We start from the raw sequence: 14878 nt of genomic DNA on the forward strand, positions 1-14878 counted from the left end.
CTAGTTCTAGAGCTTCTGGTTTTGCAAGGCATCTTAAATGAGTCATAGAGAAACAGCTGTTCCTTTAAGACCAGATTTATTTAGGTTGTGCTGACTCTGAACTTCTGAATCATAAGCTCACCTCCTTCTTGATCATGTAAACACTCTAGTCCCTACTTTGCAGCCCTTTCCTGATTTAAGCACTTTGCCCTTCACAAACAAATCCATTTTTGCCTATATCCCAAAATGAATGCACCCACCCTAGTTTTGGAAACTTGAACTTTGCTAATGGACTTCTTTGCCTGTTCAACCTCCAAGATGCATGGCGGCAATTTGACTACTAGCAACCTGCCTAGATAGCAAAATGTATATTCACTTTAATTTCTATATAGCCAGGTTATAAGCATGCTTCAGGGAGAATTCTAAGCTACTCCTGACTTATTTATATTGATTGGTAATTCCGAATCCTCTGTTAATTCAACAATTAATACTAATCTGTCACATATCATAAATCATGAAAGATTATTTCCCAGACTATTTTAGCATCATAGGTTCTCAATAAATATTTGCTGACTCAATGAGTAAATCAATTTATAGTGTTGGGTGAGAAAAACAAAGAATCAGATCTCTTTTCTGAAACCACAGCATAAACAGGTGTGAGGAATGCTGACTCATGTAACTGTGGTAATCCCCTCTCCCAGTATCCCAGTGTGAAGTCAACATGGCCCAGGAGAAGTGTTAAGTGCTTTGCACACACTGTGTTGTAAAGTGTAAGCTGTCAATCTATTTGTGAAACAGTGTAAAATTTTCTTTAAGATATAAACTAAAATCGAAGACAACCTCTGAGTGTCATCCTACAAAGGTGGTAGCTTCTACCACCATGACCATTTTGTCTTTCCACAAGTTTCTGCTCTTCTTCTGCCTCCTCTGACCAAAATCTGAGGCAACTCAGGAAATTTCTAGTCCTGTGTATTTTTAAAAAATGTTTAGCTTTAATAAAAACACAAGGAATATACCAAGTAATTCCTTCTCACTCTATGAATAGCAATCCAAGCAATCCAAAGAATGATTTCTAAAAAAAAAAAAATATTGAAGCACACACAAGAATTTACACTATACTCCAGTGGGTAGTAATGGATTGAAAACTATCAATGTTTTGTAGTATAGGGAAAACCCTGACTATATAATAAAACTAAAAACAAAATGTTGGTCAGTGAAACAGAAAATAATCCAGACTGCACACCTTGAATTGCTGACCTTTTCCTATAGCTGGTCAACATTTTTCATCTCATTTTAATTCACAAATTATGACTTTCTTAAGTTAAATTCTATATTCCATTGGCATAAAATAGCAGTATAGCCAGGAAATATTTTTTTGCGTTTTACATGTTAAGATCTTTACCCTCACATAAAGTTTGTGTCTTTGAAAATAACTTGAGGTGGCTCAGTCAGTTAAGCACCGACTTTGGCTCAGGTCATGATCTCATGGTTCATGAGTTCAAGCCCTGCGTTGGTCTCTGTGCCGACAGCTCAGAGCCTGGAGCCTGCTTCAGATTCTGTGTGTGTCTCTCTCTCTGCTCCTCCCTCTCTGTCTCTCTCTCTCTCTCTCAAATATAAATAAAAAACCAAAATTTTTTTGAAAATAATTTGATACCTTATGATTAACATATCAGACTGATGTGTGTATGTGTATGTGTATATATTCATCTTATTATAGTACACATGAAGCTATAACAAACATATGTACAAATCCCAGCCAACGATCCATTCCTAGGGAATGTTGGTCAAACCAAATTCTGGTTTAGCCAAAGAACTTGGTCCTTTGGACTTTTCTGCTACCTAAAGTATAAACGAATGTAAAGTTTTCTATCTGGAATTTCAGGGGCAATTAGAACTCTGAATAACTCCTTTCCCCTTGGCTCTGTCTTTATTGGTTGGCAATTAATGACTTGGCTTTTGACCAACATAAGAAAAAAAAAATACTTTTTTCTCTTGTGATGACAGATGTCATTTTTCAGTGCTCAGATGCCAATGGGAATTGACCCTGACAGTCATAAGCAATAAAGTTTTGTACAGATAAAATCCTATTTAGTAGAGGAGCATTTTCCATTAGGAAATTCCTTCTAATAAGAAATAATTAGAAACAACGTATTCTTCTTTTTTTCCAGGGAAATAGCCCCATGAATGGCTCTCATTCCAGGCCCTACCACGGTGACATCTCTATTGTACTACCAACTCACCAATGTGGTGACGGGAGCCATGGGACTAAGCTGTGGTGGTGACTAAGCATACCCCAAATGTCTCCGAGTTTCCAAGGCCACCCCAAAGTTGTATGAAGCATTAGTCAGCCTAAGGGGAGGTCTGTCTGACCTCATCACCACAAAGCAGGAAAGGGTTTTGTAGAATATTATTTTTCAGTATCTTTAAAAAGCACAAGCAAGGATATATGAAACTTAGAAACTGGCGTCTAGGAAATTTAACCTCTTAAAATGTGGGCATTATCGAATGATACAATCATTCGCCAGCTGCTGCTGAATAAATACGATAATACATACAAAAGATGAAGGAAAACTTTTAATAATTAGCACAGTATTCAGAACTAATGATAAGATTATTAAAGTTACACATCAGCCTACACAAAGCAACAATTTTCTTCCAAAAAGAGTTGATAAGTGCTACTGTCCAGTGAGGCATTTATTTTCAAACTAAACTCAATTAAGAAGCTGGGCTGCCGGCCATAGCTCCTACAGAAACCAACATACGCTTCTTCCTCCCCTCTGACAGCCCAGCCCAGTGATGAGTGCGTTGGACTAGTTGAATTGCATTTCCTACTGTTTGTACCAACGTGGCATCCAGCTTCAGAACTATCCACAGATCTGCAGAGTGGAGGTCAGGCCCATGCTCCCTGTGTGGCTTCGTCCGCCCTTGTCGTCCGGACCTGCCCAAGGTTTCACCAGCATCACCTCTGACTCATACTTAGCATTCAATAGCAAGATGGAGTCGTCAACAATAAGGGCCTGGCCAAGGGCCAGCCCATTGGTACTAAAGCAATGCCTGACACAACACAGTCTACTGGGCCAGACATTTATGGGAAATGGCTGACAGCTGGATAAACAAGCAGCTCCTTTTGGTGAGCTGCAGAGGAAACAGAACATAGTCTTTAAGTATATGGTTCAAATGACTCTGTGTTGCTGTGAGCTGCTAGAAACTGCATTAGACTGAGATGCCAGCAGGACGTCTTTGGAAATGGGGTGGCTATCCTTCAGCAAAGGCACTGGCAGAAAGAAAGAGGCAGAATGGCAAACTGTGCAGGCCCAAAGAGTGAGCCAGAGGAAAGGCTCTATGTAGACATGTCAGGTGCAAGAGACAGCTGGCCATGTGCCTTTGGTTGCCAGCAGGTCCACTCAAAAAAGATGGTAGGAGTGCTGTGTGTACTACCCCCACCATCCAAACCACTCCACACTGAATTCTGAACCCCACTAAACAAGTAGAGCCTCGTGTTGGTCAGGAACCAAAAGACTCAAGATAGAAGCCGAAAGTAGAAGTCACTGGTAGAGCAACATCGACAAAAGCTGTGTAGTTAGGTGATCAGGGTATGTGTGTGTGTGTCCCACCCCTGCACGCCAGAAAGTGAGTCATTTGTTCAGCTTAGTTTATTTAGGTTTTAAGGCAGTTTGGGTGTTTGAGACATATTTAGTACAGATAAGTTTAATGTAGCATCAGGAAGAATTACCAACTCTTTCCTTTATGTGGCTTTTCAGAACAACAAAATGAGCTGGGTGCCGGCAAATAGCAGTCAGCTGAGGTAAGCAGCCATTCTAGGCGCAAATGCCCTTGTGCCAGGAAAACAAGAACGAGCATGAGCGAGAAGCAGGAAAATGAAATCCATGAACACAATTCTTGATTTATAGCTGTGAGACAATGCTTCCTTTTCTTGGACCCCAGGATCTGCAAACTCACAGGACTCACAGGACAGTGGGTGTGCAGTGGCCCCCCCAGAGAAGGCAGTCAGTAACAGGAGTAGAATTACACCCCAGTTTGCCTGCCTCTTTGTGCCTGTGGGTCATTGCCAGGCAATCCTAATTTCACAAAAAGTGGGAAGCCAATGTGTTCAGATTAAATAGTAGAGGATTAGACCTAAAGAGATTACTAGTAAAAAAATTTCTGGAAGAAAAAAAATTATTTTTTAAGCATGGGTGAGAAAGGAAGTTTCTTTGTTGCTAGTTGGAAAGCTTTGCAACTATTGATTTCTTAAGGAATATCAGGACAGTCTGGCACACAGTTTTGAGTTCATGGATTCATCTCTATCCCTTTCCAGAAAGGCTCATAACTTTAAATTGGAGGTCTGAAGGTCTGTTCTTTAATGAAAGCTTTTGTGTTTTGAGGTCTTGTCTGAGTTGGACCCACACAGGATGAAAACAGTGAAAAACACTGAAAGGGGTGAAAAACATTGAAAGGGGTGAAAAACACTGGCTCAGTTTCAATGATCAGATTATCATTCAAGATTATTTTCTTAGAGATAGTGTGTCCACAGAAAGCCTTTGAGTAAAGGCAAATGAAAGACTTGGATCTAAAAACAGGCTTTTAAAAGTAGAAATAGATATAGGTAATAGAGAGTTGAAAAAAAAAACATACTAGTCAGAAGAGAAGGAGTAGAAAGAGAAGTAGAAAGACTCTGGGGAAGAAACTCTCTAAAGAAAGCTAGGAGAGAATAGGATTGTGGCTTCTTGGCTTTATTTTCAGTTCGTGCCTTACACAATTCATTTAGTACAAGGTGAGACCGGGCTCCCATGTTTTCTGGTCTGCTCTGCAAGTATGGGGAGGAGAGTGAACTATACCCAGTCTTCTCTCACCTCAATGTTAGATATATGTGAGATGGGGGCAGAGGTGGGAGGATTTATATAGGGGCTGTGTAATTACTGGGAACTCCAGCTAATGGAACAGACTGGCCAAGAGGGACTATATCACTGAGTTCAATAATCCTTATTGACTGTGCCAGACCCTGAACTAGGCACTGGGGATGCTCAGATGAATAAAAGGTGGCTTCTGCAACTGAGGAGTTCACCATCAAAGGAGACAGATGAAAAAACTGAAAATTATGATTCAATATGTATCAGGATACAGGTGGGAAACTGAGCTGCAGGGCTGAGGAAAAGGGGAACCTCACCCAAGTGAGAAGGTCCTGACCTCAGTCCCCACAGAACAGAACAAACAGCTCACAAGAATGCTGTGCAGCTTGGGACCTGGGCTGCTTCCAAGGATATCACCACCTCTAGCTGTCTCATATCTTCTCTCTCTCTTTTCTCACTGGCTTCTACTTTAGGTCTCTCCAGTACTATGTGCATTCTGTTCCAGCTCTGCTATGCCCTCAAGCTGCTGACTGAGCTTTTTCCTTTTACTGCCAAAGCATAGCCTACATTTTTCTACATTTCCTTCCTATCCTTTCATTCTTTACCTACCCTTGATGTCAAGTGGTCACTCGTACCATTTTACATTAGCTTCCCTCTTTTTTAAAAAATTTTTTATTAACTACTCTATATCCAACACCCCCAAGATCAAGAGCTGCATGCTCTACCAACCGAGGCAGCCAGGCATCCCAACAAATATATATATATATATATACATATATATATATATATATATATGTATACATATATATATATATATAATGTTTATTCATTTTTGAGAGGGCAATAGAGTGTGAGTAGGGGAGGGGCAGAGAGAGAGAGGGAGATACAGAATCTGAAGCAGGCTCTAGGCTCTGAGCTGTCAGCACAGAGCCCAACGGAGAGTTCAAATGCATTGACCATGAGATCATGACCAGAGCTGAAGTCAGACACTTAACTGACTGAGCCACAAATATATTTTTAATTTTTAAATTTTTACTTATTTTTAAAAATTTTATCTATCTATCTATCTATCTATCTATTTATTTATTTATTTATTTTGAGAGAGAGCAAACATGAGCAGGGGAGGGGCAGAGAGAGAAGGAAAGAGAATCCCAAGCATGCTCTGTGCTCTCAGCACAGAGCCCAATACAGGGCTTAATCTCAAGAGCCATGAGATCATGCCCTGAGTCAAAACCAAGAATCAGATGCTTAACTGACTGAGCCACCCAGATGCCCATATATTTTTTATTTTTTAAGTAAGCTCCATGCCCAATGAGGGGTTTGAACTCATGGCTGAGATCAAGAGTTTCATGCTGCCCTGACTCAGCCAGCCAGGCACTCTTACAGTAGCTTCCTCTTAAACAAGAGTCACTAGTCTCCTCCTGGTGACTCCAAATCCAATGGCTCTCATTGAACTTACACAGAGCTGACTCTGGTAAATACCACCTTATCCATTAAAATTCTTCCCTCCTTCAGCCTCCCAGGCCTCTCTGCCCTTTTTCTTCCCATACTTCTTCTTCTCTGTTTCCTTCATTGGCACCATTAGCTTCATTCTTGGACTATGACTGTCTTCTAAGAAGCAGACAATTTAGGATCACTGAGAGTGCCATATACAAAGCCTGATAATGAATCTGAGAATGGGACATTCCATCCCCTAAGTGGGAGGGCTCCCCAATGAATAGCAACAGGGACCTCACCTATGTTCAGAGTTGCAACTCTTTTCTATGCAGATGACATCCATATCTTTAACTCTAGTTCCAATCCTTCACTTTATTTCTAGTCCAGAATTTCCAATTGTATATCAGTCAGGTCCACATCCATGATCATCTGTGTCTCTGAGTGCCTAGCACAGTGCATTGCAGAGGTACAGATAGGCACAAAAATATTAATGAATGAATGAATGAATAAAATATCTCAGCCCTATCTATCTTCTATCTATCTTCTGCCTTCCCTTCCTTATTCTGGTTTCTTGCACATTGTTGTCTTCCAAGAAGCAGACAATTTAGGGTCAACAGAGGAGTATCATGTACAAAGCCTGATAATAGATTCTTGTTTCAACCACCAAAAGAGTGGTATTGTTGTTTTATGCCCCTCCATTCTCTTTTCAGGGCCTCATGTGATCTTGTGGCAAGTACTGTTACTCCTGGTAACATCGATTCATCTTATAGTTGACTGGCATTGGAACTGACATACAAAGTGATTTGTACCTCCAGCTTCAACATGGGAAAAGCTACAAAAACAGAAACAAAACCTGAAAGCTTCATTTTCCCATGATCTTTAATCCCAAAACAACAGCAACAATAATAGTAGCACTTGTTATATGCCAGGCACTGTGTTGTGCTAATATATATATATATATATATATATATATATATATATATATATTCTCTTTCTGAATCTTCTCAAAAACCTTAGAAGGCAGAAAACATAGAGGAGGAAATGGAGGCTTAGGAAAACTGAAGTAACTGGTTCAAGGTAACCGACTCCAGGGCATAAAAGTGAACATCCATCCACTTCACTCCACTTCACTACAGCCTCTTGCGTCTACTGGATTCAATTAGAGAGGACCTGAGTTGGTTTGCAACTCCAACAACTGAGTGCCTCCTACATGCTAAGCAATGTGGGATACAAAGATTTAAAAAGATCAAGCCCAGGATCTCAAGAAACTTGCAGTCTAGAGGAAAAGCACCAAGATAGGACTGATGCCTGGAAGGTGAAATGAGACTTTCAGATGAAAGGGTTGTATTTACACAAATCACACACTGTTCCATATTACAGGTCTCTGCCCTTGAAGAAGATTCCAGCTGCTGGAGTTTTGCCTATGTGATGTTGCAGATTTAGCTTCCCCTCCTCCTTGATCAGGCTCCTCTGTCTTTCTAAAGCTCATACTATACATATAATTTCCATTCAAATTCAAAATCTTTCTGATTATTGTAGTGAATGCAATGTTATTCAAGGATTTTTTTTTTCTGAAAGAGCACCTATCTGACATGCATTTTTAATTTTATGTGCAATATGCAAATGTCATCACTGTAGTTGTTAACCGCAGTGCAGGATTGCAATTAACTATGGAGCTGTGCATTTTAGTTATATGCTAATGCTAATGAGATTTTCATAAAGCAAGTCCAATTACCAGCCCTATTTTTTAACTGCAAGAGCTAGTGCAAAGCAAAGGTGTTGACTTCCTTTGGAATAAATTACCCTTTGTCCTTGGCTCCTTCATCATATTCAATCATCCTAAAAAGTAACTCTTGCTACTTTGAATATTTTATCCTGCCTTGTTCTACAGTACAATATTAATGGAGACTGTTTAGATTGTTTAGAAACCAATTTACACTGCATAGGCAGAGAGAAAACTTCCTCCCAATGTAAACTGCTCCAACAGAGGAGCAGAGCTTTGAATAGTCAAAGTAAACAGGACCTGGAGGAGACTGAAGACTCAGACAGTGAATTAGCAAAAATAAACCACAAGTGAGCACATACAATGTTACCTTGGAGTGAGGAAGCCGCATGCTGTGAATGGTTATTTAAACTCAGATTTATGATCAGATGCGTCACTGGTTGAGAAGAACAACCTTGGAAGGATAGTCATTCATTCATTCATTATTCAAAACATAGTTGTGGGGGCTTCTGTGTGCCAGATGCTGAACTAGGCATGGAGGTTCAAATACAAATAAGATGGGGAGGGGAGGGTTACTTAGGGATTAGAAGTGACGGGGGATTTTCATGTTATATTTTGTTGTTAATCGATTCTTTTACAAAATGAAAGTGTTCATGAGTACCTGCCTTTGGTGAGCTTATAGTCAAACAGAAGGATACAAACATGTCAAATAATTTTGTGATAAAGTGTGATACATGTTAAAATACTTGTTTTAAGGGGGACAGAATGAAGGAAAAGTTCAGTTGGGAGAAAGGAGGTGAAAGGGGACAAGTGGCCTCACAAAAGACAAGGAGATAATCTTGAGTTGAGCTTTGAAGGGGAATGGATATTTGCTAGAAGGATGAGGTGGGAGGTCAGCCAGAAAAGAGCAACAGAAAGGAAGCCCAGAGAGGTGAAACAGCCCAGGCTTCTGCAAGCAATCAGGGTAACTGGTGTCACAGGGTGTGAGGAGGACCAGAGGTGAAAGGTGAAGTTGGAAAGGAGGCACTGAGGGGTTGTAAGCAGGAGAATAAACAAATCATGCCTGCCTCTCAGAGTTGCCACTTGGGCAGCAAAGTGAAAGACATGTGTGGGGGTTGGTGGAGGTAAATCACCTACTCATACGTTGTTTTTGGCCACCCTTTGCAAGAACCTTTTCTCTGTTCAGATCAGACTTTGAGACAAATCATCAAATGTATTTTCCTTTAAGAGGAAGTTTTCTATGTCCCTGTGGAAGGCTATCAAACGATAAGTCCTCTTTTTACCTTTAATATTTTCACTAAACAAGAAAGCAGAAAGAAAATACGGGAGATAGGAATGACAGCTTGATGATGTTAATGTATAGTTTGAGTATCTTTCCTGCTCTGAGTCAACTTCTAAATAAGGTAAAAGGAGCATAGAAACAAAAGCAACAAGAGAAGAATGAGAGAGGGAAAATTAGGGAAGAGAGAATGATATAAATATTACCAAAAGCTGACTAGAATTATGTATGGGTAATGGGGCTACCTTTTCTTCCATACCCAACCCTACCCCTGCCCCTAGTCCCCTTCACCTCTATCATGGAGAGGAAAGCCAGACATTGGGAAAGGACAATGGGACATGGAATCTACCAGAGTTAAGTCAGTGGAAGCAGACTTGGTAATATTTATCAAGGTTGGGAAAGAGAAGTTCTTTTAAAATTAAAATGAAGTAATTTTAGAACAAAATTTTAAGAACATCCTAAGAGTGTGGATTTTAGAATCTGAAAGAAGAGTTGCACCTGTTTGGGTCATAAATTGGAGTGATTTAAAGAAGTAAACATAGTTCTATTTCACTCCTCTGCCATCCCATGGGCATCATTCTTATGATACAACTGAAAGAACTCCAGTGATCACATCCGCATTCCAGGTATCTGGATGGAGGAAGGGACTAGAAGAATAGGACAAAGGAACATGTGCCCATTATCTTTTAATGACGCTTTCTAAATTAAAAATTTTTTAAGTTTATTTATTTATTTTGAGAGAAACAGAAACAACATGAGTGGGAGGGGCAGAGAGAGATTGGGAGAGAGAAAATCCCAAGCAGGCTCTGTGCTGCCAGCACAGAACCCAAAGTGGGGCTTGAACTCCTGAAACCGTGAGATCATGACCTGAACTGAAACCAAGAGTTCGATGCTTAACCGACTGAACTGCCCAGGTGCCCCAATGATACTTTCTAAATGCTTCTATACTACAATTCCACTTACATCTCGTTGACTAGAACTTAGTCACATTTCCATGTGATCAAACAGATGGATTGCCCTCTACTAGAAGGAGATCTACTCCACTTTAAGGCTGGAAGATTAAGCATCTCAGGACATAGACAAGTAAGTGTAATGGGAAGTTGAAGAATTTTTATCAGATGTCTTCTATTTTAACGGTGAAATATGAAGTAAAGTTATCTGAGAGTGAAGGGGTAGGAATTAAAGACAAGCAAATAGTAGGATTGGTCCAGGATTAGGGTTTTGCTAAATAACATTAATGGAATAACCACAGGTCACAGTAACTGAGAAATATGGGCAATATATTCTGGATAGGAGGAAACTCAAGACAAGAATGGCTGCTGGATAGGCAGAAAGGAGAGAAGAGGAGTGAAGTGAGTAAGCTGGAAGGATGGGAGGCTGTGGTCAGAGGGACAGTTTAATGTAGGTGTTATTTTGGAGAAGGAGCAGTTGCAGGTGATATCCAGGTCCAGGGTAGAGCTATGGGAACAGAACAAGGATGGAATGGTGATGGTTACTGGAACATGAGGAATTCAAAGAACTGAATGGTCAGCGGTTAAATGGGCCACAGAGAAAGACAATGAGACAGATGCTGAAGTCTTCAATGCCTGAGGAGGAATGAGCAGAAAACCAAAAGGGAATAACATCATGGAAGGGCAGAGAGTGTTCTAAAGGCATGAGCCTTAAAGGCAGGAATCATGAGACAGATATTGATGGTTTCTAACCAAGAGTCTTCCCTCACCCTCTTTTTATTTATTTATTTATTTATTTATTTATTTATTTTTATTTTGCAGATAGAGTCTTCCTTCCCCCCATAGAGGTCATGAGCTAACACCCAGCAAACAGAACTAGGAGGCGATATGTTGGTGTGGAGGGTGTTATGGACTAAAAGATTATGTCCCCTGAAAATTCAGATGTGGAAATACTATCTGCCCCCCACAATGTGATGGTATTAGGAAGTGAAGTCTCTGGAAAATAGTTACATTATGAAGCAGGAACCTTCATGAATGGGATTTGTGCCTTATAAAAAAAGTCCAAGAGAAATTTTCTCTTGGCTATGTGAGGATACAACTAGATTCAGCAGTCTGAAAACCAAGAAGAGTGCTTTCACCAGACATCAGGTCTATAGTGCCTTGATCTTGGATTTTACAGCCTCCAGAACTGTGAAAAATAAGTGTTTGTTGTTTAAGCCACCCAGTATGTAGTATATAGTATAGAGTATAGAGTATAGAGTATAGAGTATAGAGTATTCTGTTAAGTAGCCCAAACCGACTAAGACAGGTAGCTCTTGGGAAAGATTTTCTCCTTGTTAAGAAATTATAAATGAGAATTATTTTTTCTACCTTTGGACATAGACATAAGCTGGATAATGGCCCTCATAAAAGTCTAGGTTGCTAATCCCTAGAATTTATGTTACCTTGTATGGGAAAAGAGTCTTTGCAGTTGTCTTTGCAGAGTCTTTGCAGGATCATGAGATAGGGACGTTACTCTGGATTATCTAGGTGGGTCCCAAATACAATGACAGGTATCCTAAATGTCTCTCACAAGAGAAAGGCAGAAGGAAATTAGATTCAGACAGAAGAAAGACACAGAGAGGGGAAGGCAATGTAGATGGATGCAGAGACTGAAGTGATGTAGCCACAAGCCAAGAAATATTGGCAGCCACCATGAGCTAGGAGAGGCAAGGAACAGATCCTCTACTAGAACATGTGGAGGGAGTATGGCCCCGCTGACACCTTGATTTCAGCTTAGTGATACTGATTTTAGACTTCTGGTCTCTAACCAGTGAGAGAATAAATTTCCATTTAAGCCACCAAGTTTGTGATAATTTGTGACAGCATTATAAGACAATAATACTGACATAGCTATGAGGGATGTGATGTCTGGAGTTGCAGCAGCTATTTCATGATCATGAGGGAACAAGCCTAGGATAAACCTCAACATGCTGGAGAAAATAGAGTGGAAATATGAAAAGGGCTGCTGAATTAGCCAGGTATCACTCAAGCCTTTGAGTTTGTATAATGTGAGATCATCAATGTCCTTATTGTTTATTGCTCTTGTAGTTGAATATTTTGTTACTTGCAACCAAAGGCATACTAATTCATACAGGCCTATCCAAAAGAGCAAGGCAGTCACAGTTGGGAAGTGGCAGTGAGTACTGAGGAAGAGACTTGCCCTACTTGCCAATCCTCAGGATAGTCTATAAAATGTGGGAAATAGCTTCCACTGAGGAGCAAAACAGATTCTCAGGGGAGAGCCAGAAGAATGTTCAGAAAAAAGGTTTAGGGATAGATGTATTTGTTAATTACACAATAAGCTTCTTAAAGGACAGTTAAAGTGTTTAGGAAGAAGGAGAGGAGTGGGAGATGTTCTTAGAAAAGGATTATGTGAGGGGCACCTGGCTGGCTCAGTTGGTTAAGCATCCGACTTTGGCTCAGGTCATGATCTCACAGTTTGTGAGTTCGAGCCCCATGTCGGGCTCTGGGCTGACAGCCTGAAGCCTGCTTCGGATTCTGTGTCTCCCTCTCTCTCTCTGCCCCTCCCCCGTTTGTACTCTGTCTCTCTCTCTTAAAAATAAATAAACATTAACAATTAAAAAAAAAGGATTATGTGAATCAGTATAGAGCATTATTGTCATAAGATTATATAGAGAGAGTGGGGAATAGGGAGAGACTCACACTTTGGACAGTGACCAAAGGAAATAGGTAGAAAGCTTGGTGGATTAAACCAGCCCTAGGGTTGCCAAGAAAGTATGTTTCTACCATATCAGGGCAATAGTTGTTTTTACACTTAGTGTTAAGATTCACCTGTGGTGTTTGTTAAACATGTTAAACATTCCCTGGCCCCAGCCCAAGATCCTTACTCAGCAGATCTCAGTAGGGTCCAGAAATCCACATTTATAATAAACATCCTAAGTGATTCAAATACAGTTGATCCAGGACCACATCTGAATCACTGTCTAGGGTAATGGCTTTCAAATGTTTTATTATTATTATTATTATTATTATTATTATTATTTTCAAGTTAGTTAACATACAGTGTAGTCTTGGTTTCAGGAGCAAAACCCAATGATTCATCTCTTACATATGACACCCAGTGCTCATCCTAAAGAGTACCCTCCCTAATGTGTGTCACCCATTTAACCCACCCCCTGAAATGTTTTTAACTAAAATGTACATTAAGAAATACATGTTATAGCATAAGCCAAATACCACCCCCCCCCCAACACGTGCACATGCACAAGGTAGGTGAAACAATCTGGCTTAATATTTTAGAAGTTTATTTTTCTTTATTTTTTATGTTTATTTACTTATTTTTGAGGGGGGGCAAGGGCAAGGGGAGAAAGAAAGAGAGACAGCGAGAGAGCGAGCAAGAGCAAGAGCGAGAGCGAGAGAGAGAATCCCAAGCAGGCTCAACACTCAACACAGAGGCTGACGTGAGGCTCGAACTCACCAGCCTGAGCTGAGATCAAGAGCTGGACACTCAACTGACTGAGTTACCCAGGTGCCCCTAGAGGTTTATTTTTCATTCACATAAAGCCCAAAGCTGATATCCCTGCTCAGGTGACTCTGGTGAGTGGCACTCTTCCAAATGATGACTCAGGGACCCAGGCTGCTTCCACACTGTTGCTCTGACAGTTTGTGGCTTCAAGGTTCCCTGGTGTCATCCAGCTGGCATATGGAAGGAAGGAAGAGTGGAGGAGCCTGGGTGGGAGAGTTTATGTGCTATATCTGGAAGTGTCATTTTCCCTTTGGACATACTCGTGCAGCCAGATCTCAGTCACACTGCTGGTAGTAAGGAGATTGGAAAGTGTGGAGGAGCCCCCGAGTTTCAGTAAGCACTACCAGACTCTCCATTTTAGATAGGTAGAGATGTGTGTATTTAACTAAAACCAAATTTTCACAAAATAATACTTACTCCTACCACATGCAATATCCTCTGATATTTTTTAAATTTTGTTCCATTCCATTCCATTCCATTCTTTTTATTTTTCAAGACACCAGTCTCCACAACTAAGTGTTGTGTTCTACCAAACAATCCCCTTTTGGAAAGCTCTGTCCTGCAGCCCATTGGTATCTGTCCAAAGGGCTGGATGGCCCCACAATTTGAGGGGCTCTGTTTCCTCTGAATGTACATTCAGTACCCCCACAGTCAGGCACACAGCAGGAACTCACTAACTGGTTTTCACTGCTGTTCTTATAATCGTGGCGGTGAAGAGGAGGGAATAGAGAAAAGATATAAAGGCTCTTTTTCCCCTGAGAGCAGTACTTTTCTGCAATTAACAAAGCATAAAATAGCCTCTTTTGGTATTTTGGTTTAAGACTCTAGAATTGAAAACATGCACCTGGGGTAAGATGCAGGAGGAAGAAAGTGCTGGAGGGAGAGAATATTTGAATTGAGGGCAGGAATAACGTACAGAGATGCTCTGCTTGCATACTGTGCTGTTGGCTTTCTCCTTGCACTTACCACAATTCTCCAAGCCACAATTCACCAGACTTGCTAACTTTGCCAGGTTGAAAATGCCAGAAACCCAGAATCGTAGAGGTTCCTACCCTTTCTGACCTTGACTAACTACATGATTACTTCTTGGACCAGTGACCCTCAACTGTATTTCTTTTTTTTTTTTTAATT

This window comes from Panthera pardus, unplaced genomic scaffold (assembly GCF_024362965.1).
Source record: "Panthera pardus isolate Hobbes unplaced genomic scaffold, ASM2436296v1 HiC_scaffold_13, whole genome shotgun sequence".
Taxonomy (NCBI): Eukaryota; Metazoa; Chordata; class Mammalia; order Carnivora; family Felidae; genus Panthera; species Panthera pardus.